Genomic DNA, 27,540 nt, shown 5'->3' on the forward strand with positions numbered 1-27,540 from the left:
TTCCTTCTATTTCTTGTTTTTTTCAGGAAAGCTCTGTTCATTGTAATCACGACATAATTATTCTAAAAAACTAATCTATTTGCCTAGCTTGTTCCCCTATAAGCTACCCTTCCGTGTCCTTTAAAATACCATGAAACAATCACTGCAACTACTATTTCGTTATACTATATTCATTATAGTCGAGGATTTCCTTTTAGACAAGACATGTATTTGCCATAGTCACTATACAGAAATACTGTTTTGTGTGACAAATGTACAAATTAGATGGAACAGAATTAAGGGAAGATGCATCTTTTACATAGCCAACATTAACTAAAAACAGCTTTTGAAAATCACATTTTCAGTTTTTATAACTCTTTTTTCTGATTACAAGATATCTTTGAAACCACAAAGAAGCAGTCTAAAAAATTTATTGTATCAGCCAAGGCGGCAAAACATTTCATGTAAATCACAAGAATAACTGCATTTTTCAAGCCACGATATCACCGCAACAACGCAACTCAGTGCAACCATATTGTTCTCATGAGAAGGCGTGTTTCTCCATTTTCAAATACGCTGCTTCTGCTCTCTCCTCCGCATAGAAACAAGCACACAAAAAGCACATGTTTGAAGGTCGTTCCAAGGTGTCCGATTGGCCGTGCCTGCAACAGGGCTCCAGCGCGCTTCGTGATTGGTCTCCTGGGCAGGTGTTCCAAGCAACTGGCACAACCTCTACAGTTACTCGTCTGGTCCATGCCAGTGGTGCCACAGCTGCTGATTTATCAGCAGATCTGCTGATTTTTAACATTTCCTGCTGATTCAGTGATAAGCCACTTGAATCTACTGATGTTTTTGCATTTCTACGGAAACGAAAGCGAAAGCTGCTACTTTGCCAGTACAGAGTTTATATTAATGTGATGCCAACTGGCGAACAAAAAAAAAATTCGGTTGGCTCAGAGGTGAACACATTCTTGCATTTCCAGATTCTCAAATGTGGAGCTAACTCTGTCTCTGAGCAAAGATGTGGAAAGGGTGAGGCAGTGAACCGGTGAACGTGAGTGCACTACCATACCCCACAACTATGAAGCCACAACTATAGAATAGAACCACAACCAATGACTCTTTTTCCTGCGGTGCTTCGAGCGCCTGCCCTGTTCTAAAATAGAATAGGAACTTAAAAGGGAAATAGAACTTACTTACTAGTTCTGAACAGTGTAGTCAGGTTGTCGGTTGCTGCTCGTGTACTGTAGTACATGCCACATGTGACAGGTCACGTCACCCATTGCTTCGCATCAATTCCCGCATTAAGCGGACAACTTCAGCATGCATGCTTCATTTAGGGCTCATCAGGTAAGTACACTCTGTATGCCTTGAGTTCTGGATATGTTAGTACTAATAACCTGGTGCTTAACCCGTTAGAATTCATTTAACACAATATTGCACATAGGATTTCCTTTGGTATATGAGCCTTACCAATGACAGAAAAGCACAAGTGAAAAAAATTCGGGCAGAACTCATCTATGATGACAATCCAAGTATACGAATAGCAGCTTGGACAGCCTGGACACTCTGATGCTCAACCGTTTTGGCAGTATAGTGTTGATGGTCGACAGCTTTCGGTTTCTCCAAATGGGCAGCCCTTTCCATGTCTGTGTCGGTTGCTCGACGTTCACACTGAGCATCCTGCATTTGCTGTAGGCTGGTAGACCGGGCTTCAGTCGTCTTATCCGCACAGCGTCAGCGAGCAGCTTCAGCGCATTGACGCTTACATTCAGGTTCCTCCTCTTCGGTGGTGAGCACATTCTCCAAGCAAGGCATTTTGCATGGCAGAGCAATGTGGCCACTGTGCAGAACCAAGGCAGTGATGCAGGTTGGATTCCACCCAGCACTGAAGAAACTTTAATAAAGCATTTATTTTATTGAACGGCACTGTGAGGGAGATTAGGTCCCCATTTTTAGACTGTACTACTATCAGGATTGGCCCACATTCTTAGACTGCATTATCTTCGGGATTGGCCCATATTTTTTGTTACATAGCCAGAAGAAACTGGTCTGACAAAACCAAGAATGCTATTGGCATTGAAAGATAGCTAATTTCTTTTCACTTTTGCACTACCTTCAAGATTGGCACATATTTGCCAACACAAACTCATGGCAAACAATACCTGAACTATGTGCTTTCTGAGCCTATACTCCCTTTCAAACATGGCAGACAACGCTGCATAAGATACACAATTAGTGCAGTCATAGAAGTCTCACTCCATGCGTTTTGCATTGCAGTTGCTCTTGATCTGGGGTGCTTCATAAGAGTAAACTACATCATCTATTACAACTACTACTTGCAGAAGCAAGTTTATGTAAAATTATGCATTATTTGTGCACCTGCATGCTTCCAGTTTTATATGTATTATGTTATAGTCGTGAGTGCAGATGATGTGCTTTGGCTGCTGGTCGGAGAAACATGTCTGGCTGACCTATATTTTCTAAAGATCAAGTAATCCAGAGGTACAAATTTAACGTCAGAAACAGTCACATTTCAGTTACACACAAAAACAATGAGTGGTGGTGCACATTTACATTTAAAGTGTTAGGTTCTGTCTACAACCCAGACAGACTGTCCTTTCAACAGTGTAGTTTTTGGGTGATATAAGAATGGAACTGCTGGCTTCACCTCGAATATGGCAAACATTTTATATATATATATAATGCAACTATGCACCCATTAAATGCTTTCCTCATTTCAATTTATAGCTCCTTGCACAGCTCCCTGCACACTTTGCACATGTGCACAGAAAATCATGGAAGATCTAGCTACCTTTAAGCTTACTGGCACTTTTTATAATCAGTCTTTGCCCTGTGATTCAATATATTGTTATAATACACCGCTGATATTGGCGGAAAAGATTGCCGATCATGTCTATGTGAAAAGAATGCAAGTACGATGTCTCCAACAGGCCACCAAAGGGCCTTCTGCAGATTTTAACGATCTGTTGGCGGCTTTTCGTGCCAATGCGCGGCACGGGAACAACAATAGTGTACGTTATGTGCCCTTTACACCACTGCTGATATGCAATTGTGTGATCAGTATGATCACGCAGCATCACTACGTTAGTCTGTCCACTGCCACTTCAACCAGGCCAAGCCATGGGCCAAAACGTGCATGTACATTCAGAGTGCCATTTAATTCTGTTCGGCTATTTAATATTGAGAGGGAGTAATGTTTGACACCAATTCATGGTGCACCCTAGTTTAGGTAAGATATAGTTTACATAATGGCTCCATAACATTTCTTTTACGAAAAGTGAGTCCAAGTGTCTTAAATTTATCAACAATTTCAAGCTCATCAGAATCTATTTGCAATTTTTTTGTAACACAGATAACATTGCTGGGGCAGAATATGACTGCTTTCCTTGTGCTTTTTTTAACATGCTATGCTTCGCCCATGTAAAAAGGTGGATGAGTGCTGTGTTGCCTTGATCTACCAGCACCATAACAACCACAAGCTTTGAAAAACATACATGTCATCCGTGTAGATCAAAAATGCCCTTAGGCATGTTGCTGGTGACCTTTCTAGTTTCAGGTGCAAAGCCGCTGATGCTCAATTATTGTTTGTGTTGAGAAATGTACAGTAGACTCCCGATAATTCGAAGTCGCTTAATTGGAATGGTTGGTTAATTGGAAGTGAAGTGGGGGTGCTGTCGCTTTTGGATGCAATATCCAACAGAAAAAAATGCTCGGTAATTGGAAGCTAGAAGTCTAAAATATTGTTTAATAAGAAGTTATTTTCAACCGAATGCCTGGAGGCGATCGCAATGTTTTATAGATTTGCTGTTTTTAAAGTGCAAAACAGTTTTGTGTGCCGCACAGGCATCGGCAACATCACAGCTGACCACAGCGCCACAGCTTATAAAGCGTCAAAGTTATACCCCTGTCAAGCGGGCAAGTTAAGTGCACTTACGGAGAGTGCACTCTATGTTAAGTGCACTTTCGCAAATCTAAACATCGCAAGCTGAGTGTACTCGCAGAAGAGTGCACTCCGGTCGGAGTGCGTTCACGGGACGCACTTTGCTGGTCGAGTATGTAGCCTCGCCGCCAGCGGTTTCAATGGTACGAAATGTAATGCATAGAAAAAGACACAGAAGTTAATTCTAGCTGTTGAACAGCTTTTAACCAAATAATCCAAGCATAACTTGCTGATATTCTATTTTAGCAGGATCAAATGCCGCCTCGTCGCACACCACCATCTTGTTCTGGATTGGCTAGGCATTCGTGATTGCTGGCCTTGACTTGCAACACTCTAATGACAAAAATACTTTCGTTTTTTCTTGAATAAATATAGATTACGATTGTTTTTTATTTATAATACAACTAAAGCAATCGCTTTTTAGAAGTTTTTTTTTATTTTAATCTATATCTTCAAAAAACATGGTCTTAGTCTGTCGGCATTTTTTTTTAGTGCAAGTGCACTCTGCTTTCCCGTTTAGCACCGCTTAGCCTAAAGTGTCACTCAAGGTCCGGAAGCGCACTCCCCATAAGTGCACTTAACTTGCCCGCTTGACAGGGGTATTAAAGGGACACTAAAGGTTACCAGAAACTCAAGTTAAAGTGGTAGAGCAATGTTTTAGAACGTCTAAGGCGTCAATATAATCGCGAACAGAGCTTTAGTAACCGAGAAATTGAGGTAAATGCATGCCACGATTTGAGACCCCCCAGCGACATTCCGGTACTAGCCCGATGACGAAAGCACTCCTCATAATTTGTGTTACTAATACTCAACTACTCGTATTAAAAATATCATTTCATTCGATTATAAGACGGGAAAAAATGCTACTTGTCTACGTCTATTCGATTCTAAGAAAAAATAACATTTTGACGTTACCCTTCAGTAATATGGGTGTTCGAAAGGTTTCGTTTTCGCTCGACTCTGCGCGCTCGACTCTGCGCCGCGCACGCTTTGGAGTTTCAGTAGTTTCGTTATCGCGTCGTGCTGTGAGGGTTCTGCTGGCTCGCGAAACTTTCGTTTGGAACAAGCAGCGAGAATGCCACGTCCATGTGATGTCGTGGGAAGCCCTCATTGCTTTCCCGCTCCGGAGAGCCGGTGTCGAGGCTGCCGTCGTAGTACGCAACGACGCCGGCAGTGCGAGCCCTCAGCAGCAGGTCGCGCTCGTCGGTGCTCAAATCGTTGAAGTTGAGCCCACCATCGCGAGCCAATCTGTCGGCGTCAGGGTCCATTGCGACGAGCGTCGAAGTTTGCGTCATAGAATGAAGTACCAGCTTATGGGCGTCTTGCGCTGGAGTTTGAGGTATAGTAGCGGCGCCTGGTGGCGGTGCGGGAAACGACATCTGGGTCGTGCTAGCTTGGGTCGTATTGAGCCCTGGTTGTGGCGAAGCACGTTTCTAGGCCGAGTTTTGCGTCGATTCGCACTTTTTTATGCCCTGTTGCGAGTGCGAAAAGGCTTGCCACTTCTCACAGACCACGCCGACCACGCTGCGAGCTTGCCGCAGCCTATAGTTTAACGAAAACGGACTCTCCGTGTGCCGTGGAACGTAATGTGGGACGTAATTCGTTTCTCCTTACGCTAGCCACCATACTCGCGCTTTCGCTCTGCTGTCGGCTCTGTCTTGGCTCTGTTTCTGGCCGCGCGTTTGCGTTTTGCGCAGAAAAGCTGTAGCGCCGTCTGCGGACGCCGTTCTACTCACCGATGGCGCAACGTCACTATGAGACCATGATGTCAGTACTCCTCGATCGGACGGCGGGCGATTTGAACTGCGCTAGAGGTACGCGGACGCTTCAGAACGCATTTTCTCTTAAAATAAGTCTCTCCTTGGCACGAAACAAGCGTTTCGAGGTTTCTGTGATGGTATTTCAACAGTCCACGTTGACTTAATAGTAACCTTTAGTGTCCCTTTAAGCACCAGGGCGGTGGCATCGCAGCTGACTACAGCGTCGCAGATCATGAAGCGGCAAGATTAGCCTTGTGCTACAGTGTACGTGTGCAAACAGCACGCTCCGAGCCTCTCCGATTGTTTCCTCAAGTGGATTCAGTAGTTCCACGTGCAACAAAGTTCAACATGCATTTCGGGTGCAGTCGCGACAATGGCAACTCGCGGACCTTATCCGACACTTGACTTGGCAACGAAAGTCAAAATTTTGAAAGTTGAGGAAGGAGGCACTGCCAAGCAAGATATTGAACGGAAGTACAGCATCAAGCCGAACGCTCTTTCAAACTTCTTCAAGAACAAGCGCTCGATACTCGCAGCATTTGAAAATGATCAGTTCAAAATGTCTCGTAAGAGAATGCGCACCAGCGCCCACCCGGAGTTAGAGCAAATGCTGCTCATTGGATTAGGGAGGCACGAAGTAACCATTTCCCGCTCAGCGGCGATATCGTTGCAGCGAAAGCCTTATCGCTTGCTACAATGCTAGGAATTGAGAACTTCACTTCTTCCTATGGACAGCTGAAATGCTTTAAGCAACGTCATAACCTGGTGTTTAAAAGCGTGAGTGGAGAAAGGGCATCCGTCAACCAGGAAACATGTGCGATGTGGAGAGAATACAAGCTTCACAAGTACTTGAGCGAGTATCAGCCGGAATACACCTTCAATGCCGACGAGACGGCACTTTTTACAGAATGTTACCCGAGAAGACTTTGACCTTCAAGGACGATGACTGTGCCGGAGGGAAACGCAGTATAGAGAGAGTGTCTGTTCTGATTGTGGTGAACATGACTGGCACTGAGTGATGTCACCTGCTGGTAATCGGTAAGGCCGTTAAGCCTAGATGTTTTAAAGGTATAAAAACGCTGCCCGTCGACTATGCATTTAACAGGAAGGCTTGGATGACAGCGGACATATTTAAAGACTGGCTAAATAAACCGGATCGCAAGTTCGTGTCGTCAAACCGCAAGGTATTGTTTCTTGTCCACCAGTGCAGTGCACACATGAATGTGCCGCCCTTGACTGTCACCCGCATCACTTACTTGCCAGCCAACACAACATCGGTGTTAAAGACCATGGACCAGGGGATCATAAATAATGTAAAGGTATTGTACCGGAAGCATCTTCTCGAGCGGATGCTATTGTGTATGGACAACTCAACTCAGTACGAGGTGAGCTTCCTCAGAGCCATCCGCATGCTGTCGCGAGCGTGGGGTCGCATTAACCTGTAATACAGCGCCGCAAACAAAGTCCGAAATGGTCGATGCCATGGCAATATTTACGGCGCCGTCTGTACGTTTAAAAAGCGTGCCAATTTCCTAACTTTTTCTTTTCTGTCATGTGCTGCCACTACGTGGGAATACAGTGAATTTTTTTCACGCACCTGCCTCTCTCGGTTTTCCTTGCATGGTTTGTTTTAGCACTAGTTCACTCCCGCGCGTCTATATAGTACCGCTCGCACATTGGCGCACACACGCGGATGGCGGTTTGGGCTTTGTTCCGCGGGTGGTTTCGGTTTCTTGCACTTGCAAAACTGATGGCTATCTCGTTACTAATCGCTCAAAGGGTGACCGTTTGTTTCTCGCTCGTTTAGTACTCACGGGGGTGCGCATAGGCACGATTCCGGCATGCATGCGTTTCCGTTGCTTTTCTTTTTTTTTTTTTTTTTTTTGAGGCTCGCAGAAACTAATTGCCTCTGGTTGGCGATAAGATGAAGATTACCAGAAGTTTGTCACATGTTTTGTTTTTTTGATGGACACACAACCCCACAGTTTTCTTTAGTGCACGCACCTATGCAGTTCAGTTATGCTGTGGATGTACATATAAGTGTAAGAGCAAGAACATTTGAGTCTTGCGAAATATTCTCGTGTGCGCATTTTCAAAGCCTTGAACTATAACAATGCACCAATTTTCAATTCTTATAAGTTTATTTCCTTTTTTACTGTTGTTATTCATGAATGAAGAGTACATATATACCAACGCAAAATATGTTTTTCTCACTTTACGGTCACCCTAGAAAAATTACAGCAAACTTTTTTTGACATGGCTTGTCAAGAAGAATTGGAATCTGCAATAAAAATATCGACCCTGGGCGGTCGCATATGGCAAAAAAAAATCGACCCTCAAAGGGTTAAAGAGGAAACCATTGCAAACTGCTTCAGGGCCTGTGGTTTCATTCCAAGTGCCGCAGGAGATGATTAGACTTTTCCAGCGGGGGAAGCACACACAAGTGAGCTTGACAACAATAGTCTTCAAGCAGCTCTCGGCGACGTCCCTTTCGAAGAATACGTTGCCGTTGACAGCACAGTAGAAACATGCAGTGCGCTGACGGACACTGAAATCCTCGAGATCGTTCGGCCCAACGAGGCTAGTAACGGAGGTGATGTGGATGACGACGTTGCAAGTGAGCCACAACCGCGGGCTGCTGATGTAGCTGCGGGCCTTACTCTCACGCAGCGATTTTTTGCTGCAGAGAGCAATGCCGAGGAAGCACTCGGGCGCATCTACAGTCCGCAGAACTTGCTTTCTGCAGCAAGATTCTGCAAGCAGAAGCAGACGGCAATAGCCGATTTTTTTTCATAAACAGTCTGCATTGAAATAAATATGTTCCTTTTTGTTCGTTGTGGTTGATTGGAAGTTCGTTTAATGTGAAGTTTTTCACAGTCCCCGTGAACTTCGTATTAACGGGAGTCAACTGCATAAACAAAACGTGTAATAGTAGCCCCATTATATCACAGAATTATAGTTTCTTTATCTGTAACTCATGGTTAAAACAATCCTTTAGAGAAGCTTTAGAGAAGTCTACAAATACTTCTTTAGGCTTTGATTCAAAAATACTGTGAAGCCAAATAACGTCTTGCAGGTGCCCCAGAGGGCTCAATTTCCAACAAAGTAGCATCACTAGCGTTATTAGTCATTGAAGGTGCACGCTTTTTTATGATCTGTGCTGCTTCCTCCTAAATGAAACATTAACTAGTTTAATGTGTTGGCACAGGGGTCTTGTCAAACTACAAACATGGTAGAGCACAAGTGCTCAATCTAGCGTTGAGATGTTCTAGCATTATCCACAGCAGGTGGCCATAAGAAATAACTAAATATTTAGTTGCCATGGAAAAGCACCGAAACCATACGCCAGTAAAAGAATTGTCAAATCAATGAAGAACCGATAAACACCGATTTTTGGCATCCAAAACTTTGGCATCCAAATGCTTATGCCCGAGAGGTGTCATGCAATGCTATTACTGCTGTCACATAACCATTAAACAAATAAGCGATAAACTGACCCTATTAAAATTAAAAACAAATTAACTGGACGAATAAGAGCCCTTTGTCACTTCACGCTTTATTATAAGCATGAAGCAATAGGGGAGTATGAATAAGTGGCAGATGTGAAATGCATGGGCAATGAAAACTGTACCTTGGCTAATGAACAGTGAACTTCGGCTTGCACAGTCGGCTTGACAAGTGTGGTCAGTCAATGCAGCAACCAATCTTATTGCTGCTTTTGGCTGTCAAGGGAGCAGGTGGCACTGGCCTGGTGGGTGAAACCTGACAAAAAAAAGGTTAACATGAGCTGAAACTACACAATCTGAAAGACATTTGTAGCAAGGAGGTGCATCACACAGAATGGGTGCCCTTCTTCAGAAACTAGGGAGGAAAAAACGTGCCCTGATTGCATCTCTCCTGACATCACCTAAGGGGCCTTAAGAAAATTTGCTGCTTCTTTTTCTGTTTTATAAAGCTGTAAGAAAAAATTCAGAGGTGATTTAGCAGTAAATGCGAGAGAAATGTGTTAGCATTACATTGCACCTCTTCAAAGTCCTGGATCTGTGATTTAAAACGCGTTCACCGCATTGCAAGGTGTTGTTCAGGAGCTCAGTAGACACATGTCCTGTGTCTTCGAGGAGCGAAGTGCAACTGACAATGGTTCGGTGCAGACCACGGTCAGTCGTACTACATATATACACACACACACTCTTTTGAGCTCTCCTCTCCCCTCTCTACCTCTACCACATGATCAGCTTCACACTCATACTTTTTTCCACTTAGACACTCCTAACGCTAATGCATTTAAAAAAATTTAAAGGGAAGAAAAACTCCAATGAAAATTTATTTTAATTTTTCAAAACTTGACGTTTCAGAACCTGACAAGGTGAGATGGTGTGAGGCATAGCAGTACTTATACACGTTTTTGGCATTTTGACAGGAGTGACAACACTTTGCATAGGCCTTGAGCGTAAGCAGCAGGAAGTGCATCTGACAAACGATTGACGTTACCCGGCATCTCCTGGATGTGCCAGGATTTCGAAACCGAGCCGCTGCCAGTGATTGTTTTCTCTCTTCAAGACAACAGCGCTGTCGGGGCTAATCTGGTGACCAAAAACTTGCAATGTTCTGCCACAGCACTGCATTCTCTGTTTAGGTGGTGAAGGTCATTCTTATATTGACAATTTCTTCCTGGGAAGCTTTCAGTCTCACCAATATACGACACGGGGCATTCAATGCAGGTAATTTTGTAGACACCATGCACCTTTTTGACAGGAACACAGTCTTTTGGATGAGGGAGGAGGCTACTGACCACAGAAAAGGGCTTGTGAGCAACATCAAACCTTGCCCCTCGCAGCGCACAGGCTAATGTCTTGTCGATGCCTCAAACCTATGGCATCGAGACACGGCGCCGTTGCCGGGGTGGTTTGCCAGCTGCCGTCTTGCTTTCATTCTTGTTCCGTTGGTGGAGGACACAGTGAATAAATACCTTTGTATAACCGTTCATCCCAAGATTACAGATTCAAATATTCTATCGATGTGCGAAGATGCACATACCGTATTTACTCGTATAATGAACGCACTTGCGTAATGAACGCAGCCCCCCCTTTTCCAATCAAGAAGTGTGTTTTTTCTTTTTCTCGCATAATGATTGCACCCTGAACTTGCTGCCGTGAAGTAGGAGACACACGGTACGATTCGGAGTCTGATATGGCATTTGACGGGTGCGATTGTGTTCGATGCTATGTTGGATGCCAAATCGTACCGCGTCGGTTACTTTTATTGTGATAGCAATTATATGGACGCTCAGGGTGCATTTTTGCCGTCGTCGCCGTCGCCGAGCATCACATGGTGCAGGTATGAGTGAAAAGCACAAGGGAAGCCGATGATCGCGGCTCAATCTCGCGCACCGTCTTTCGTCGTGCAAAAGTCCCCAGAGGGGGAGAGGGGAGGGGGGGGACAGTGGCGTTGTACTCTGGCAGCAACTGCGTATTGCACAAACGCGCCCAAGGGTCACCGATGATCGTGGCTCAATCTACCGCGTACAGGGGAGGAAAGCAGGAAGGAAACATGGCGTCTTCCGTCATGCACATTATGTTGGGGTGAGGGTAGGGAGGGGGTGCGCGGCATTTTACTGCGGCAGTCAGCAACTGCGCATTGCGCGGCCATGGCGCGCCCGATCTTCAAAGTGATCTGCGTCGGGGACTGAATTGATGGCGGCTCATACCTTTGTGCGTGCTGCATTCTCGCCGCTGAGTTTGCGTTGAAGCGAACATTTGCAAGTTTATACGGCCGATAAAACTACTATCCTTACTTTGTGTAGCTGTCTGCACATTTGCTATTGCAATCGATGGTTTGCCTTTCAGGCGAAACTAGCTTTTTTAGAGGTGGCCGCAGAAATAAATATTGCTCAAAATTTCACCTTGCATAATGAACACACACCCCAACTTTGTGCATATTTTTCGTGAAAAGTGCGTTCATTATGCGAGTAAATACAGTAACACTGAATTTGTACACTACAAAGACATGTGACCTTGAAGTATACAAAGAATATGGCCTAAAAAAACAACACTTAATAGTTTAAGCTTCTACTGACGAAACAGAGTCTAGACCGTGATAGACCACATCATATTTTGAAAGCTACATGCAGAGGATTGGCCAGTGGTATCTAAGGCATCACTGGACATCTTATGATACTAGATTTTGAGCGGCAATATTATATAGGAGTTTTCAAAGCTGCACATTCTGAACCCAAAAGAACGCACTTACATGGCAAATTCAAAATATCTGCCAGTTTTTTTTTTTTTTTATTTTTTTTTATGACCAAGTGTTACGACGAGCCTGTAAATGTGCAAACTTGCTCAGGTTATTGTAACAATTCACAATATAAATGAGCAATTTACTTTGTTTTCTAATGTCATTTGGCTTTAATTCTGACAATTATTGCTGCCTTTTGACATATTGCAGTGCGACACACTGAAATGCGCTAGTTTTTCAAAAACCAATAAATGCCGAGAAGCATCTACGAAATTTTGCTAAATTCAATCACAATGGCTCAAAGGCTATGGCATTTTGCGCTGAGTATTAGCTCATGGGTTAGATTCCCAGCTGTTGTGGCTGCATTCCAATGGAAGTGGAATGTAAGAACACTAGTGCACCAAGATTTAGGATCATGCTAAACAGCCTAAGATGATTGAAATTGGGAGCCCTCAACAACGGTACCTCAAAGTGATGATGTTGTGCAGGTACCTATTTTCAAGATGGAAGTGACCATTAGCATCATACTTCTTGGCACACAGCAGTTGAACTACATCATAGTTAAGTGGTGGACTTTGCAAGAGCATAACTCAGGTACTTTTGGAGCCTCCAGTGTGACTGTGCTGTCACCAAATTCACCTCAAAGAATGAACAAAACACATCGACAAGCAGATAATGCCATAGCTTTGAACTTCAGAAAGTCACCAATGACAGCTAATCCATAGCCAGTGCTTGACACTGCAAGATCTTGGCAATGTTGGTTTGGACGAAAGAGTGCTCGCTGCTGCTATCTGGCAGAACATGAACCAGTAACCACCGGTCTCTGCATTTCACCCAAACCCGGCCAATCTGTAGCAACACAGAATTTGCTCCGATATCGCCACTCGAAGCTGTAGTAACAATCAATGGAATCGCACCAGAAGAAGCAGTTTATGCTGTCGTACTGGGTGTAGCGGTCCTTGAGATGGCATTTGATAAACTGCAAGATTGTGAGGTCACAACGTTGGCACGTATTGCACATGAGGTTGCAGGATACTCCCCATAATTGTGCAACATGATTCCTTATTCCACAGCAGTAGCAGCAGCATGCATTGCACTGTCTGGTCCATTTCTCATCTGCAGGAAAGTTGGCTGTGCATTCTGCGATAATATGAGCACTGCTGTTGCACAACGGGCAAGATGGAGCCCATGGGCGAGCTGATTCTGTCACTGCCAAAGCTGGCACCGCTGCAACAATAGGTGCACATCGTGACACAGCGCTGAGCTCGTCAGCCTCCAAAGTTGGGTGGAGGGCTTACAACGATGACTGCTCTTGCTTGCCTTTTTCTTACACCTCCACTTAAATTTGCAAGACCAACGAAAATTCTTTCACTTGCTGCATTTTTGCTTCAATCATCAAAGACTGAGCTGTGGTATCCTAGCTTATTGATTTATCACAGTACTCACAGTGCCCGTAGGCATTACAGGCTCCCTCGTTCCCTGACGGTACAAAATTGCCAGGTGCTCCAGCAAGCACCTCATCAAGATGCAATTGAGCGTCGCCATATACTGATGCAGCGGTAAGCCTAGACCTTCAAGCATGCTTACATGCAATTGCACAGTGTCATGCAGTAGGCGCAGCATTTCCACGTCCCTCAATGTCTTCACCAGCAACAACACTAGAAGGTGGTCGATGCGTTCATTAACCAGAAGTTCCCATCTACTGATGGGGTCTGTCAGCATCGTGATTGCAATGTTGTAGTTGCTGCTGGTCAGCCTGATTCCTTCAAACGCTCATTTTGCAGCTCTATGTGAAGTATGTCAATAGATACAGTCGAATCTCGTTAATTCAAACACTCTGAATTTGAACTTCTAATTTATTCAAACTGAGGCTGTGGTCCCGTCAAAGTTACGTGTATTCCAATGGGTGAAAAGGCCCGGTAATTCAAACGCGCAAGCATTTGCAACGGTTAATTTGAACATCCCATGCTCCGAGAATGTTCTCAGCAGTGCGCCAAATCACGTGACGGCGCCTCCCACCAGCACTGCTCTCACCCCGCCATAGAGGAAAAGCTTAGGAGAGACCCCTTAATGCAATGTGCGAAAAAAAAAAAAAGAACATAGATGAAATTTCACACTTTCTCAAATGGCAAGGTCGCCATTTCTGCATCACGCCATAATGCCCGAGCCCTATAGCAGCAAAACTCATGCCGCCGCAGGGATCGGTCCTAGGTCGATTTTTCGCGGCTCGCCGAGGCAGCAAGCAAGCCGCGAGCGGAGGAGACCAGTAAGAGTGGTCCCTACAGTGACGTACGCACGGGAAACTGGTGTCATGCGCAATCGCCCGACCACTCTATTCGCACTCACGTCTGGTTCAGCCAGGCCGCTTGTTTCACACTATCGTCTGCTCGCATCAGTTCTCTCAGTTCTCACTCGCGCTTTTTTGGTTGGCTTGGTATTGTTTCGTTCGCGCATTTTTTTTTCACAATGGGGAGTCTAAACTGAGAGGTCCCGATGAAAAGGCTGTTGGAGACAGTGCGCCATATCTGACTGTGTACAAGACAGACCCTCAATACAAGGACACGAAGGTGACACCTAGTACCTCATTCTCCTCGTGTTTTGAACGCGGCGACGCCATACCAGAAGGGAGCGCACCAACACGATTATGATCAGTGGAAATGACTTCATTATCTTCATAAGACATCACTCGTGTTAAGAATGCAGGATGAAGAACATAAACACAGCGCCAATCTGTCAGCAGGTGAAGGAAAAAGCACGCGAGCACGTAGAGGGAAGCAGTGGCGAAGGCCCAGTCTGGCCTCTGCAACTCCACTGGTTCGGTGGCAGTCTTAGGTGGCAGAGGTAATTAACGCCATCCACCAAACTGGCAGGAAGGCAAATTCGCTTCCCTCCCGCCCTTCTTCGCAACTACGCTTCCCTCAACCTCCCTCTCAACTCCCTCACCTTCGACGGTCTCGGCACGCGCATGCCTCCCCGCTGGCGCCACCAGCCCTGCCAGCCTGGCGCCAGCTTGCTCCTCAAAGTTTCGTTTTCTGGCATTATCGGCAAGCGAGCATTGGCCGGCATGGGCAGTTTCGTGGTACTCGCTCACTGTGTCTTGCGTGCCACAATATTTCACAACTCGCACCAATTGTGCATCGTGCTCTGGTGCACGAATACTTCAAGAACAAGTCCTTCCTTTAATTCGAACAACTTTTCGGGCTCCTTCGAGTTCAAATTATCGAGATTTGACTGTATTTATATTTCTCTGTGGGGGCAGCTCAGGATTTTCGTGCATCATTGCACTGCAGTGACCCCAGAACCCTTGTCACTGACGTAAATCGCCAGCATAAGTAGGCACCCGAAGCCTCAGGAAAGCACCGACCTGGCCATGCGACGCAATAGCCTGCCTGCTGCTACTCTGAATGGCTGCTGCAAGGTTCCTGGACTGTCGGAGGATTGTGAGCGTTGCTCCAAGACAAACAGGGCACCCGAGATCGCATCCAGGATTTTCTCGTTGTAGTCTGCATCGTCCTTGAGTTCATTGTGTAAAGCACCAGTCACAGTGAGGATCTTTGTCTAGCTGACGTAGCTCATCTCCCCTGCATGTCAAAAAGTTGGCGTATCAGGTGACTTCGCATGTTTTGAAATCAGGTTTCTGTAGCAGTTTGGTGAACAGTATATTTTGAAAGGCTGGCCCTGCCATTTCTATGAACCTTCTGAAGGCGCTCCATCGAAGTAATCGTGTTTGCTGAAGGGCAATTTTCTAGTTTCAGCCCTAAGACTACAAGAAACAAGCTGCTGTGCCCTAAGCTTCAAGAACAGACATTTACATAAGCAAGGGCTAGTTCCAATCCTTCTTCATCCTTTTCTACTCCTGTGTTCCTTAGTACCGCAGTCCATTTTCAACATGCACTTCTAGCAGGCAAGCCCTGGAGTTGACAGCTGTTCTGTTGGGCAATATGATGGTGCCATGCCTTTTTGATGTCCTGCACATTAGAACACGATTTGTATCACATGAGTAATGCCATAATGCACAAACTAACAAGGTTTGAAAGAAGAAAAAAAACACACACTGGTAAATGTCACACATTAAGCGTCACACCACTTCAGATGTTACACTGTGCTCAATCTTGTATTTGTTATGGCTGACAAGAAGTGCATGAAAACAAAGCATTTTTCAATACACTCTCACAGATATTTGACAAATACCAGGACTCACCTGATAAGAAGAGACATTAATTATGTAAAATGGATTGAAATAGTGGTACGATAAGCTGAAGCATTCGTGATCACATCAACAAGTCCCTGTAGTTTAGTGAATATCAGTTTCTGCCAGGCTGACATGAAATTGAATGACAAGAAATCGAATGACATGAAGTAAATCTTATAAGTGGGTCATTCCGCACCAAAAAGTCCTTTTTACCAAAATGAATTTTAGCGAAAAAGATTTGTAAGTGTTCAGACCTGTGTAAAAATGAATTTTCGACTTGATTTCATGTATGCAATTTGTTTCCCCATCAAATGCATGTTTCCCCATCAAATAACAAGGCTTCAATTTTCTGCAAAAATCAGTCTTTACAGTACCACATAACATTTTCTTTTAGTCCTACGCTAGGCGACCGATTTATGCTAAGGCTGATTTTTGCAAGTGTGCAAGTTGCTCTGACTGTTAATCTACAGTTTGCATCAAATAACCAGGTATATCAACAAATAATGGCACAGAAATGTGGGGTCAAAATTGAGGACTTCAGTAATTTTTCTTGAACAAGTGCTAAATCTGTGAGGAAAGAAAATGAAATACAGATATTTAAAAAAATATGAGCTTTTAAAAGGTCGATTTAGTCTTAACACAATTGAAATTACAAATACTGCAATTTTGAAGCAAAAACAGTTTTTAAGGCAAGAGAACTCACATTGGTGGTTTCTCTAAAAATTAGCAATAAGTAGCTCCACATACCACAGTATGCCTGCTGTTAAATTAAATGATTTAATGTGCCAATGCAGCTCACGACCTATGAGAGGCACTATAATGGGAAGCTCTGGATTCATTTAAACCACATCAGATTCATGAACTTTTTCCTGATCATAGAAAGAAAATGCATTTCATGTTGCTTTCTGATACAATATTTTTTTTTTCTTCAGGAGAAACCGTTAGGTCTAGAATATGTGATGTTATGCGTAGAGATGGGCCAAATAAACATGCTTTTGAGTTATGTGAATCTCAAAATATAGACTTGATTACTAATTCAAAATTTATTTCATCAATCGTTGAGATTTGATACCTACATTAATTGATGTGTTTCTTGAAAAACTTCATCATGTCAACATTTCGGATGCAAGATAACCTTTAAGATACAAAGCTCGCAATGAAGGTTCGTCACCTTCATATTGAGAAAGGCCAGGCTGCAACCAAAATGTCAACATAATGAACAGTTTTTGTAGAAATTTGGAATTGTATGCACACAAGCACACACACATCCGCGTCAAAGTGAAACATGGTGTTTCGATACGATCACTCAGCTCTTTTATTGCTTCACCATTGTCTGTAAGAATCATAGTTTCATTAAAACTAAATGCAAGAAAACTATTGTATTTTAGCTACTCAGTCTGAGCCTCAAGAAGATTCAAATGCCTTTTTACACACAAGACTACTTATGGTTATAATTTGGCACTCAACACGGGTGTTTCGCATGAATGACAGTTATGCTCAGAAGTCACATGCAGACAAAAGTTTTGGTTCAGATGCCGCAGTAGAGAACGCTTTGCTAGAAATTTGGACGAGAAGAGTAAAAGCAGTCGCGCCTTGCGTGCGCCTTAAAGCTAGCTAGTATAGAGAGTCTTTAGTGCCACCATCTGTCAAAGGATTTAGTTATAGAATTTAGTACAACCTATGGTACAAAATATGAAACACCCATAAACTTCACAAACTGCTACACATGCAGCTTCACACAAAACTTAATTGACCTGCATTGGCTTTGGCTCAGTTTCAGTTGTTGTATAGGATGACTCAATGTTTTCATTGTGGCAAGAGCCGCTAGAGCATCCTCTAAACCCTCTAACTATAATACCTAGAATGTACTCAAATATAACAGGCTCTTAAAAAAGTTTGCACCCTTTAGGGCTTATCTTGTCCCACAACAATAATTGTCATGTGCTTGCATTTCCTTTCTTGAAAACTCAGCACTCACTACTTCCTTGTCAAGAATGCTATGTCACACTGATAATGCGCATGTCGTTCATGACCTGGAAGTATCGGGCACACAGCATTAAAGAAACGAAAGGCACACAAGATAGATAACAAGTATTGTTGGGTGACAAGATAAGCCCCAAGGGGTGTGAACTTTTTTAGGAGTGTATACTCTAATTATGACATGTGGCAACAAAACAAAGTGTAGAACATTTTGTTTTTATTGCATGTTGCAGGAATCAAACATCTCCTGTGGGAAATTGCTTGTGAATCCAGCATCATAAAAAAAAAATCTGTGAGGAGCCCTCCGATGCCTCTCACCTCCTCCCCTACTACCAAATAACCCCCCTCTCTACTTAGGCCACAGGCCAGTCTTATTCTTTCGTAATAGAGATTTTTCATTTAATCAATAACATGTTTCTAGTACGTCATCCACAAACCCGTCACCGGTCTGAAGGGCAAACATTTGTTCTAGCATTCTCTTCCCGTCCTCATGCTCTCTTTCACCGATTACAACCATTTCATAGAACAATGATAGGACTGTTGTTTCAAATTCCAGCATTAGGTTTTCTTTTTTTGCTTTGTGTTGCTGTAAAAACTGTTGTGCCCATGACTGCCCTCCCAGTAAGGTGCTGGCCGTATTCCTGAAATAATAGTACATTCGTTTCGAATAACACACAACTAGAGATTTAAATGTGATCTGTCGACTGCAACCAAGCAGGTTTAGAACAAGCTTGCTGGAGTGGCAGCCTTCACAGTTTCTTACCAGCAGAGGTGAAGACAGAGCTTGCCTCTGAAAGAGGCCTGGCCGCGACAGCGGAAGTCTGCTCACAGGTCAATTTACTCAGTTATTGTAAATGCTAGACCAATTGGAAAATAAAAGCTTGTGATTCTGGGCTAAAATATTGCCTTTGACAGCATATTGATATAATGATGTGCCATGAAATATGACGTTTAGGCTTCCTTTTCAAGCCAGTGACGGAAAGAAAGACATCGAACAATATGTGCGTGGAAAATTTTACCATCTTGAACCTGAACTTAGTGGGAAGAAGTGCTTCGTACATTCTCCGCTAATGATTTTTCATGCCTATGGTACGATGGTGGTCCGGCTTCACTTTCAGGACATCATCTCCACTCCAGCATGCAACACATAATCCATACACTTTGCAACTGGCACATAAATCGCAGGCATCAGTCCTGTAGGAGCCAAACCAAGGTCAGTCTGTGAAAGGAGCCAATGCAGTGTACCCAGATGGCCTTAAAACTTCTTTTTTGCTGAGTGGAAATTATGTTCTGACAGAGAAACCAGACAGCCATCATCTTAGGAGGGGTACAATAAAACCTTATATCTCATAGTGAAGGACAACAAATGCTTTCCTCACACTCCCCACCGGTTTAAGATGGCTAAATTTGCTGTTCAGGGCCGGTATTTTGTAGCGATGCCTTTTCCGATTCCATGCTTTTTCAGGCTTTTCGGGCTTGGCCACTGGTCAGAGCGACGGTCTGCCTACATTATCAACGCGATCAGGCGGCCGTGTGTGGTGGATGATAATAGCATAGAATAAGGCATAAGGCATCGCTACAAAATAGCGGCCCAGATACTGGTCGACACTCATCTTTGTGTTACTGGTTTTACGCAGAAGCCTGAACACCTTGGAAAATTTTATTGGAGTTCATGCTACCAATACTCAGCCGACAATAATACTTTGGTCAGGAACAACCAGCTCTCATTTTTTTATATAAGCAGAGCAAAAAACACTAGCTTGTTCTGTAAGCGGACAGGAGCAGACAAGGCTCTATTTCAGAGGTAAACTAGGGGCAAGCGCTAGCTTCACCGCTGCTGGTAAGCTGCAGGAGTTTCCGCTCCATGACAATTTTTTTTTAAACCTCCTTGAGTCTACACTCCTCACCCTAGTTAAAGAAAAATTCGTCCTGGTCCCAGACCAGGACCAGGATGAATTTATCTTCAACTGCGAAGCTTTTGTTTCGAGGAACCCGTATAGGTTTCCTTTGTAGCACTTAGCAACGTTTGGGTGGATGTCTCATTTTCCCTTTATTAATTACTTCTCTCCACCTTGTGGGTTTCCACAGAGCTATTACGTCGAAGCAAGCTAGTAGCTTAGCTAATGCTCCCTACATTTACGGCTAGCAGCCACCTTCGGAAGCACTGCTGTAGCTGCAGCGTAGACGTTCAATGTGCAGGCTTGTTTGAGCTTTGCTGGTGCTATGGTTAGCTCTACTTACCATGTTTACGATCCTGGAAGGTTGAATTCTTATTTTACATGTCACTACAAAAGCAGTGCAACAACCACAGTAAAGTCTTCGCTTAGACTGTAGCCAGTGTCTTTCTTGTGCCAAGTTCATTCCCATCCAGACGAGCTCTTTTATGCCACTGCAATATTGAACAAATACCAAATTGATAATCATATAAAGCAGTAATAAATACCGTGTAATTTCTTTTTCAATACACAGCACCAGGACTGAAATAGTTGTCCCAACATTCACAAAGAAATGTATTTGCACTCTATATATTGTTCTCCCACACTCTCCTTTTAAACTGCAAGACAAGTTTTTGCATAAGCTCATGCAACTACTATAAGCCTTTCTAACAATCAAATGGCATTTGCATTCGCCAACTTTACTGTGTACCAAAGTTGGTATGAAAACCTCCAATAACGTTTCATTACCAAGTCTGATGTCTGCCGCTACGCATATGTGGCCGCAAAAGTAACTTTTCATTATGCCCCTTTATTTTTAAGAATTTATGATACAGCTTAAACAGGTGTTGCAGTTCAGCCTAAGTACATACTAAGTGCACTCATTTTGTTCAGCCATTCTCAGCGTTCGAGCACCATGCCTGTATATTGTTCTACATTTTCAGAGTCAGAAAAGGACCATGAATATGTGACACTAGTGGATCAGCATTAGCGTTATATGCCATGCATGTCGGCTGTAGCAGTGCACTTAATAAGCATATCTGTCAGGAATGTTGCAACAAATGTACGATTATATTTCCCTTGTTCCACAGGCCATGAATAGATTGCACTGCATCTGCATCTTATGTGCCAGTAGACTTGCACTGGCATGAAAATGCAAGGATCCCTATGCAAAAGCCCCATATGCCATTTCCACAATTGAGTACAGCAAATGCATACCCCTATCATGTCAGGTAAACTGCACTCTAAACTGTTGCATGTAGTGCTAATGGCAGTAGAACTGGGTGCAAGTGTGTGAAGAGTACATATTAAGCTAAAACAGCATGCAGAAAGACTGTTTCCTGTCTCTACACAGACACAACCTTCCGTAATGGCCCATAGATGCTTAAGGGAGCAGTAAAAAATGCAGTTTATTTCATAAATACAAATGTGATTCAGTATGGTTGACATGAAAACGACTAATACAGTGGATTCTTAGTAAATGCAACTTTTTTACAGAGAACTTAGAAATGTTAATTATCAATGCACAACAAAAAATTAAATTGTCTTAGTTAAATTAGTAATTGAAGTGTTCATAGAATGGGTACAGTGACCACTTTGCTTCATTTAAGAGCATAACTAAATGTAGTAGATGTGCACTTGATTTTCAAATAAAGCAAACAGCACAGACAAAGAACAGGCTATGACTTGGACAGAATTGTAAGCTTAAAAGGCAGCAAATAAGCACATTCACAATGCTGGGTCTGAAGTGCTCCCGGTAAGATAAGGGGCCCGCTCCCCCATTTCTTCTCATTATGTCTGGTATAAGCAATGTTTAAACATGTAGAAAGGTCGAAGACACCTAGGTGCTGTAGAGGTTGTCTGCTTTACACGCGGCTCAGAACCATATTGTAACCATAGTATTTACTCAGGAGCGAAAGTTTCGGTATATATGCAAACGACAGCCAGCGGCAGGCAGACACGACAATAAGCGGACGAGTGCATCACCGTGTATATGTGGCTTGGGGCATCTCGTTAAGCGCTGATAACTTTTTCCTTATTTTTCTTTGTTTTTTTTTCACACACATTTTAAGTGCTGTTCAAGTTCTCCAAAAATATATCGTATACCTAGGCACGTTCACAGCCACATGCATGCGTGAGATTCTGGAATCACAATGTTAGGACCACTGAGAATTGGCACTATAATGAGCAACGTATGGCGATCAGCAAGACCCGGCGATGGCGGATAAATCAAGGGATCTCTTAGGCATGCAAGGCTCTCTGGGCTAGACTTCTCCGCGATAAGGTAGCCTCGCCACCTCAGGGATTATCTGACTGAGCTATGTCGGATGCTCGGTTGCCATAGCCGGAAGTTCGAATCCTCATATGAAAAATGTTTTTTAAGGATGGTGAGCTCGACTTTCACTTCCTCCAGTGCACTACATCTCCAGGCTAGCGGGGCTATACTAATTCAGGTACAACCAAATTAGGAAGTCCCACTAAGCTTCAATAAAGGCACTCCCTCACCAGAACAGGAATTGGCCTCCTTGGTGCAGTGTTCAGCCACTACCTCCCTCACGATTCCTAAAATTAACCCATGGCTCTCAGTCCCCAGCAGCTGCGGAGCACCTGACCAAGGCGGCAGTCAGACCTGTAACGCAGCAGAGGGTGCTAAAGATCTCTGGATTTGGACAGGCTGCCAATGGAAACTGACCCTGGAAACCTTTAACACCCGAACTCTGTCGAGTGAGGCAAGCTTAGAAGGACTCTTTGAGGAACTATCATACACTGTTTGGGATATCATTGGCCTTAGTGAGATTAGAAGAACTGGTGAGGCTTATACAGTGCTGACTAACGGCCATGTCCTCTGCTATAGAGGTCTCCCAGATAAGAGGCAATAAAGTGTAGGATTCCTAATTCCTAATTTGCGCTAAACAAACTAGTTATGGATTCACACCAACTAGCCCACCAACGCATTGTGCTGAATCCTACAGCATTAATGAGAGAGTAGCAGCAGTCGTAATGAAAGGTATAGATTAAAGGCAGTACAAGCCTACGCTCCAACATCCACTCACGATGATGAAGTAGATCAGTTTTATGAAGATGCTGAATTAACGATGAGAAAAGTTCAAACTCAGTATACTGTAGTAATGGGTGACTTCAATGCAAAAGTGGGGAAAAAGCAGGTGCGTGAACAGGCAAATGGAAATTGCGGTTCGATTCTAGAAACACTAGAGGAGAGGTACTGGTAGAATTCGCAGAAAGGAATAAGCTGCAAATAACGAACACCTTCTTCAGGAAGCGTAGCAACAGAAAGTGCACATGGAAAAGCCCTAATGGTGAAACAAGAAATGAAATTGACTTCATACTTTCTGCCGATCCCAGCATAGTGCAGGATGTAGAAGTGTTAGGTGGGGTAAACTGCAGTGATAATAAGTTAGTGAGGGCTAGGATTCACCTCAATTTGAAGAGAGAAAGAGTAAAATTGGTCAAGAAGAAACAGGCCAACCTAGATGCAGTAAGGGTCCAAGCAGACAAATTCAGGCTGGTACTTGCAAACAAATATGCTGCCTTCGAACAGAGAGATGAAGATGACATAGAGGTAATGAATGAAACCATAACTAGGCTAGCTTCAGAGGCAGCAATTGAAGTGGGAGGCAAGGCATCAAGGCTACCAGTAGGCAAGCTCTCCCAAGCAACAAAGGACCTAATAAAGAAGCGACAAAGAATGAAAGTGTCCAATTCAAAAGATAAAATAGAATTTGTGGAGCTGTCAAAACTGATCAACAAGTAGAAAATAAGGGATATTCGAAATTATAACGTGAGAAAGACTGAGGAAGCCGTAAAAAATGGACGCAGCCTGAAATCGGTGAGAAGGGAACTTGGCCTAGGACAAACCAAGATGTATGCACTGAAAGATAAGCAAGGTAATATCATCAGCAATCTCGGAGGTATAGTAAAAGCAGCGGAAGAATTCTATACTGACCTGTACAGTACCCAGAGGAGCCACGATACATCCGTTCAAAGCAGTAATGAACAGGTTGCAGAGACTCCTCCTATAACTAGCGATGAGGTCAGAAGGGCCTTGCAAGACATGAAATGGGGAAAAGCGGCAGGAGAAGATGGAATAACAGTCGGTTTAATCAAAGATCGAGGAGATATAATGATTGAAAAACTGGCGGCCCTATATACAAAGTGTCTATCGACTTCAAGAGTTCCAGAAGCCTGGAAGAACGCGAACATTATACTAATCCACAAAAAGGGAGACATTAAAGAATTGAAAAATTATAGGCCCATTAGCTTACTACCAGTATTATATAAAATATTCACGAAGATAATCTCCAATAGAATACTGGCAACACTGGACTTTAGTCAACCAAGGGAACAGGCAAATTTCAGGAAGGGATACTCTACGATGGATCACATCCACGTCATCAATCAGGTAATCGAGAAATCCGCAGAGTACAATCAGCCTCTCTATATGGCTTTCATAGATTACGAAAAGGCATTTGATTCAGTAGATATACCAGCAGTCATAGAGACATTACGTAATCAAAGAGTACAGGTCATTTACGTAAATATCTTGGAAAATATCTACAGAGATCCCACAGCTACACAAGGAAAGTAGGAAGATACCGATAAAGAAAGAGGTCAGACAACGAGACACAATCTCTCCAATGCTATTCACTGCGTGCTTGGAAGAAGTATTCAAGCTATTAAACTGGGAAGGCTTAGGAGTAAGGATCGACAGCGAATATCTCGGCAACCTTCGGTTTGCCAATGACATTGTTCGTTTCAGCAACACTGGAGACGAGTTGCAACAAATGATTAAGGACCTTAACAGAGAGAGTGTAAGAGTGGGGTTGAAGATTAATACGCAGAAGACAAAGATAATCATGAACAGCCAGGCAAGGAAACAAAAGTTCAGGATCACCAGTCAGCCTCTACAGCCTGTAATGGAGTACGTTTACCTAGTTCAATTAATCACAACGACCCCTGACCATAAGAAGGAAATTTACAGAAGAATAAAGATAGGTTGGAGCACATACGGCAGACATTGTCAGCTCCTGATTGGAAGCTTACCATTATCATTGAAAAGGGAGGTGTGCAATCAGTGCATTTTACCTGTGCTGACATATGGGGCAGAGACTTGGAGACTGACAAAGAAGCTTGAGAACAAGGTAAGGACTGCACAAAGAGTGATGGAACGAAGAATGCTAGGCATAACATTAAGAGACAGAAAGGGAGTGGTTTGAATCAGAGAGGAAACGGGTATAGCCGATATTCTAACTGACATTAAGAGAAAAAAATGAAGCTGTGAAGGTCATGTAATGCGCAGGTTAGATAATCAATGGACGGCTAAGGTTACAGAATGGGTGCCAAGAGAAGGGAAGCGCAGTCGAAGACGGCAGAAGACTAGGCGGGGCAGTGAAATTAGGAAATTCGCGGGCACTAGCTGGAATCGGTTGGCGCAGGACATGGGTAATTGGAGATTGCAGGGACAGGCCTTTGTCCTGCAGTGGACACAAAATAGGCTGCTGCTGTCGCTGCTGCTGATAATGATGATGACGATATTAACAGCCTTAAGCTGCACTGGCTGGCAACGAAACAGTGCAAATGTGATTGCTCACTTCAACAAACAAAATGCACCTTGTGTTAGCCTTGTTTCGTTTCTCAAGTTTATCGCCATTGCTTCCTCTTTGCAGCCAAAAATTAACTCTACATTATTTCAAGGTCACATTTAATGACAGCTATGAATAGCGTCATCCAAGGTTTTCCTTTTGGAGTGTAAAAGGGCACCAGACTTCTCTTTACCACTGGCACAGAATGTCATATGTACAGCGATGGCTTACACAGAATTTCAAATGCAACCTCCAAGTGAGGGCAGGGGCTCTAAAGAAAAAGAAAAGAAAAAAAGATTGATATGTACAGAACAACAAAAATGAAAAAAGATGCAGACTGCATTGACTTCACACTACTCTGTGACAACCCTGTACGCAACAAAGCTGCCTTGACAGTCACATGGGTTAGTGCAGCATAGAAACCATTCAATAAATATAAAACGAAGGTCAACTAAGGTTTAATGCACCTTACTTAAACAAATTTTTGAAAATAAATTATATGCATTCAACCAAAACAACACACGCAAAAGTAATTTAAGGACAGCGTCTATTCTCCCGACAGTCGAGAGAATTTTTGAAACGAATTTCTCCCGGCACTCACCTCCTACTGGCGCTCGAAGTCAAACTGCCGGGAAAAAACTGCCTGCAGTTGTGCCCGAGAGCATGCAGGTGTGCCCTAACCTAACCTAACCTAACATTCTGAGAGCCAATAGGAGGTTAGTGCCGGGAGAAATTCTTCCGGCTGCCGGGAGAATAGATACTGCCTAACTTAATGTTCACCGTGATTTGCAGATAGACGTTTTACATTTTACACAGAAACACTGAACACTGAAAATTTAGTCGCGCAGTGCTAAATTTCTTAACCTTGAAATTCCAAGTTCCGTTTAGCTGATGTGTAAACGTGATTTTTTTTTCCGTTGCGCTCAAGATCGCAGTGCCCGTCAGATTTTTGAACTTCAACGTTACTGAAATGTTGCATATGTATACTTATGAGCTGCTGAGAATTATGCTTTACTCCCTTTTGGCTTCCCTTGAAACAGCATCATTAACTGCTGATCTTTACTGGCATTGTACAAAAGAGGTCTCAGCTATAAGCGGTATAGTTACCTTCGACGATGCACTTGTTTGCGTCCTATAGTTGCTATATATTATTTCCATTGCCTTCATGCCTAATACTGTAGTGGACACGCTTTCATGAGCTAAATGTGGGGCTATTAGCACGTCTTTTTCCCGATTAGCATGGTCAACGAACGTTAGGTGCTGAGGCGACTCTCATGCGAACTTTTTGTGGTTTCGATTATTTTTCGTCTGCAATGGTAGTCTGCGAGTGTTTTTTACGCGATCATGTTTTAATGCAGTGCATAGTGATGAATAACAGTATCGCAACTGTTTAACATCAGGGCATGGCTGGTGATCGACCACCACATAGAGGCGGTAACGGAATTACAAAGCTACCGTCGTTGTCTCAAGGCCAGCACCATATCCAAGTTGCAAAGACGAAAAAGAAAAAAAAAATGCTGCTAACAAACCTAAAAAATCTTGCAATCTGAAAGAGGATCTTTCAATAACTGCATAAACGCAACAATCCGTTGTGCCGATCAAATCATGCAACATGATTTCCAGCAAAATAGGAACCCTTCAATCATATAATAAAATCATTTACCGAACCGAAACCACGCAGTGTTGTTCCTGCTGTTATTGCAAAAACGATCCAAAGTTTTCCACTCGAAAACTAATACCACTTCAGCAAGTGAGTACGAACTAACCACCGTTACCACCGCGGATGGTTTCATAATCGGGAAAAAAAGCGCGAAGACGCATTTGAAGTACAGCCAAGCCATGTACAGCTATGAGTACAATTACATGTGGCGCCACCGGCACTACCGCCGCTTCG

General features: G+C 43.5%; 1 long non-coding RNA gene across 5 annotated transcripts; it reads right to left on the reverse strand.

Annotated features, from left to right (window-relative positions):
- Positions 1-392: 392 nt before the first annotated feature.
- LOC126546150 (uncharacterized) lies at positions 393-27,540 on the reverse strand. 5 transcript variants are annotated; one of them, XR_008608603.2, is made up of 6 exons: positions 27,310-27,540; positions 20,354-20,501; positions 15,753-15,908; positions 15,305-15,521; positions 9,335-9,465; positions 393-1,822 (listed from the first exon to the last, which is right to left on the reverse strand). It is a non-coding gene; the product is annotated as an uncharacterized lncRNA (long non-coding RNA). The 5 variants fall into 5 exon arrangements; XR_008608602.2 differs by lacking the exon at positions 15,753-15,908 and adding an exon at positions 22,552-22,675 and having other exon boundaries at positions 27,310-27,535; XR_011892465.1 differs by lacking the exon at positions 15,753-15,908 and adding an exon at positions 25,878-25,917 and having other exon boundaries at positions 27,310-27,532.

The sequence above is a fragment of the Dermacentor andersoni genome, chromosome 1 (assembly GCF_023375885.2).
Source record: "Dermacentor andersoni chromosome 1, qqDerAnde1_hic_scaffold, whole genome shotgun sequence".
NCBI classification, from domain to species: domain Eukaryota; kingdom Metazoa; phylum Arthropoda; class Arachnida; order Ixodida; family Ixodidae; genus Dermacentor; species Dermacentor andersoni.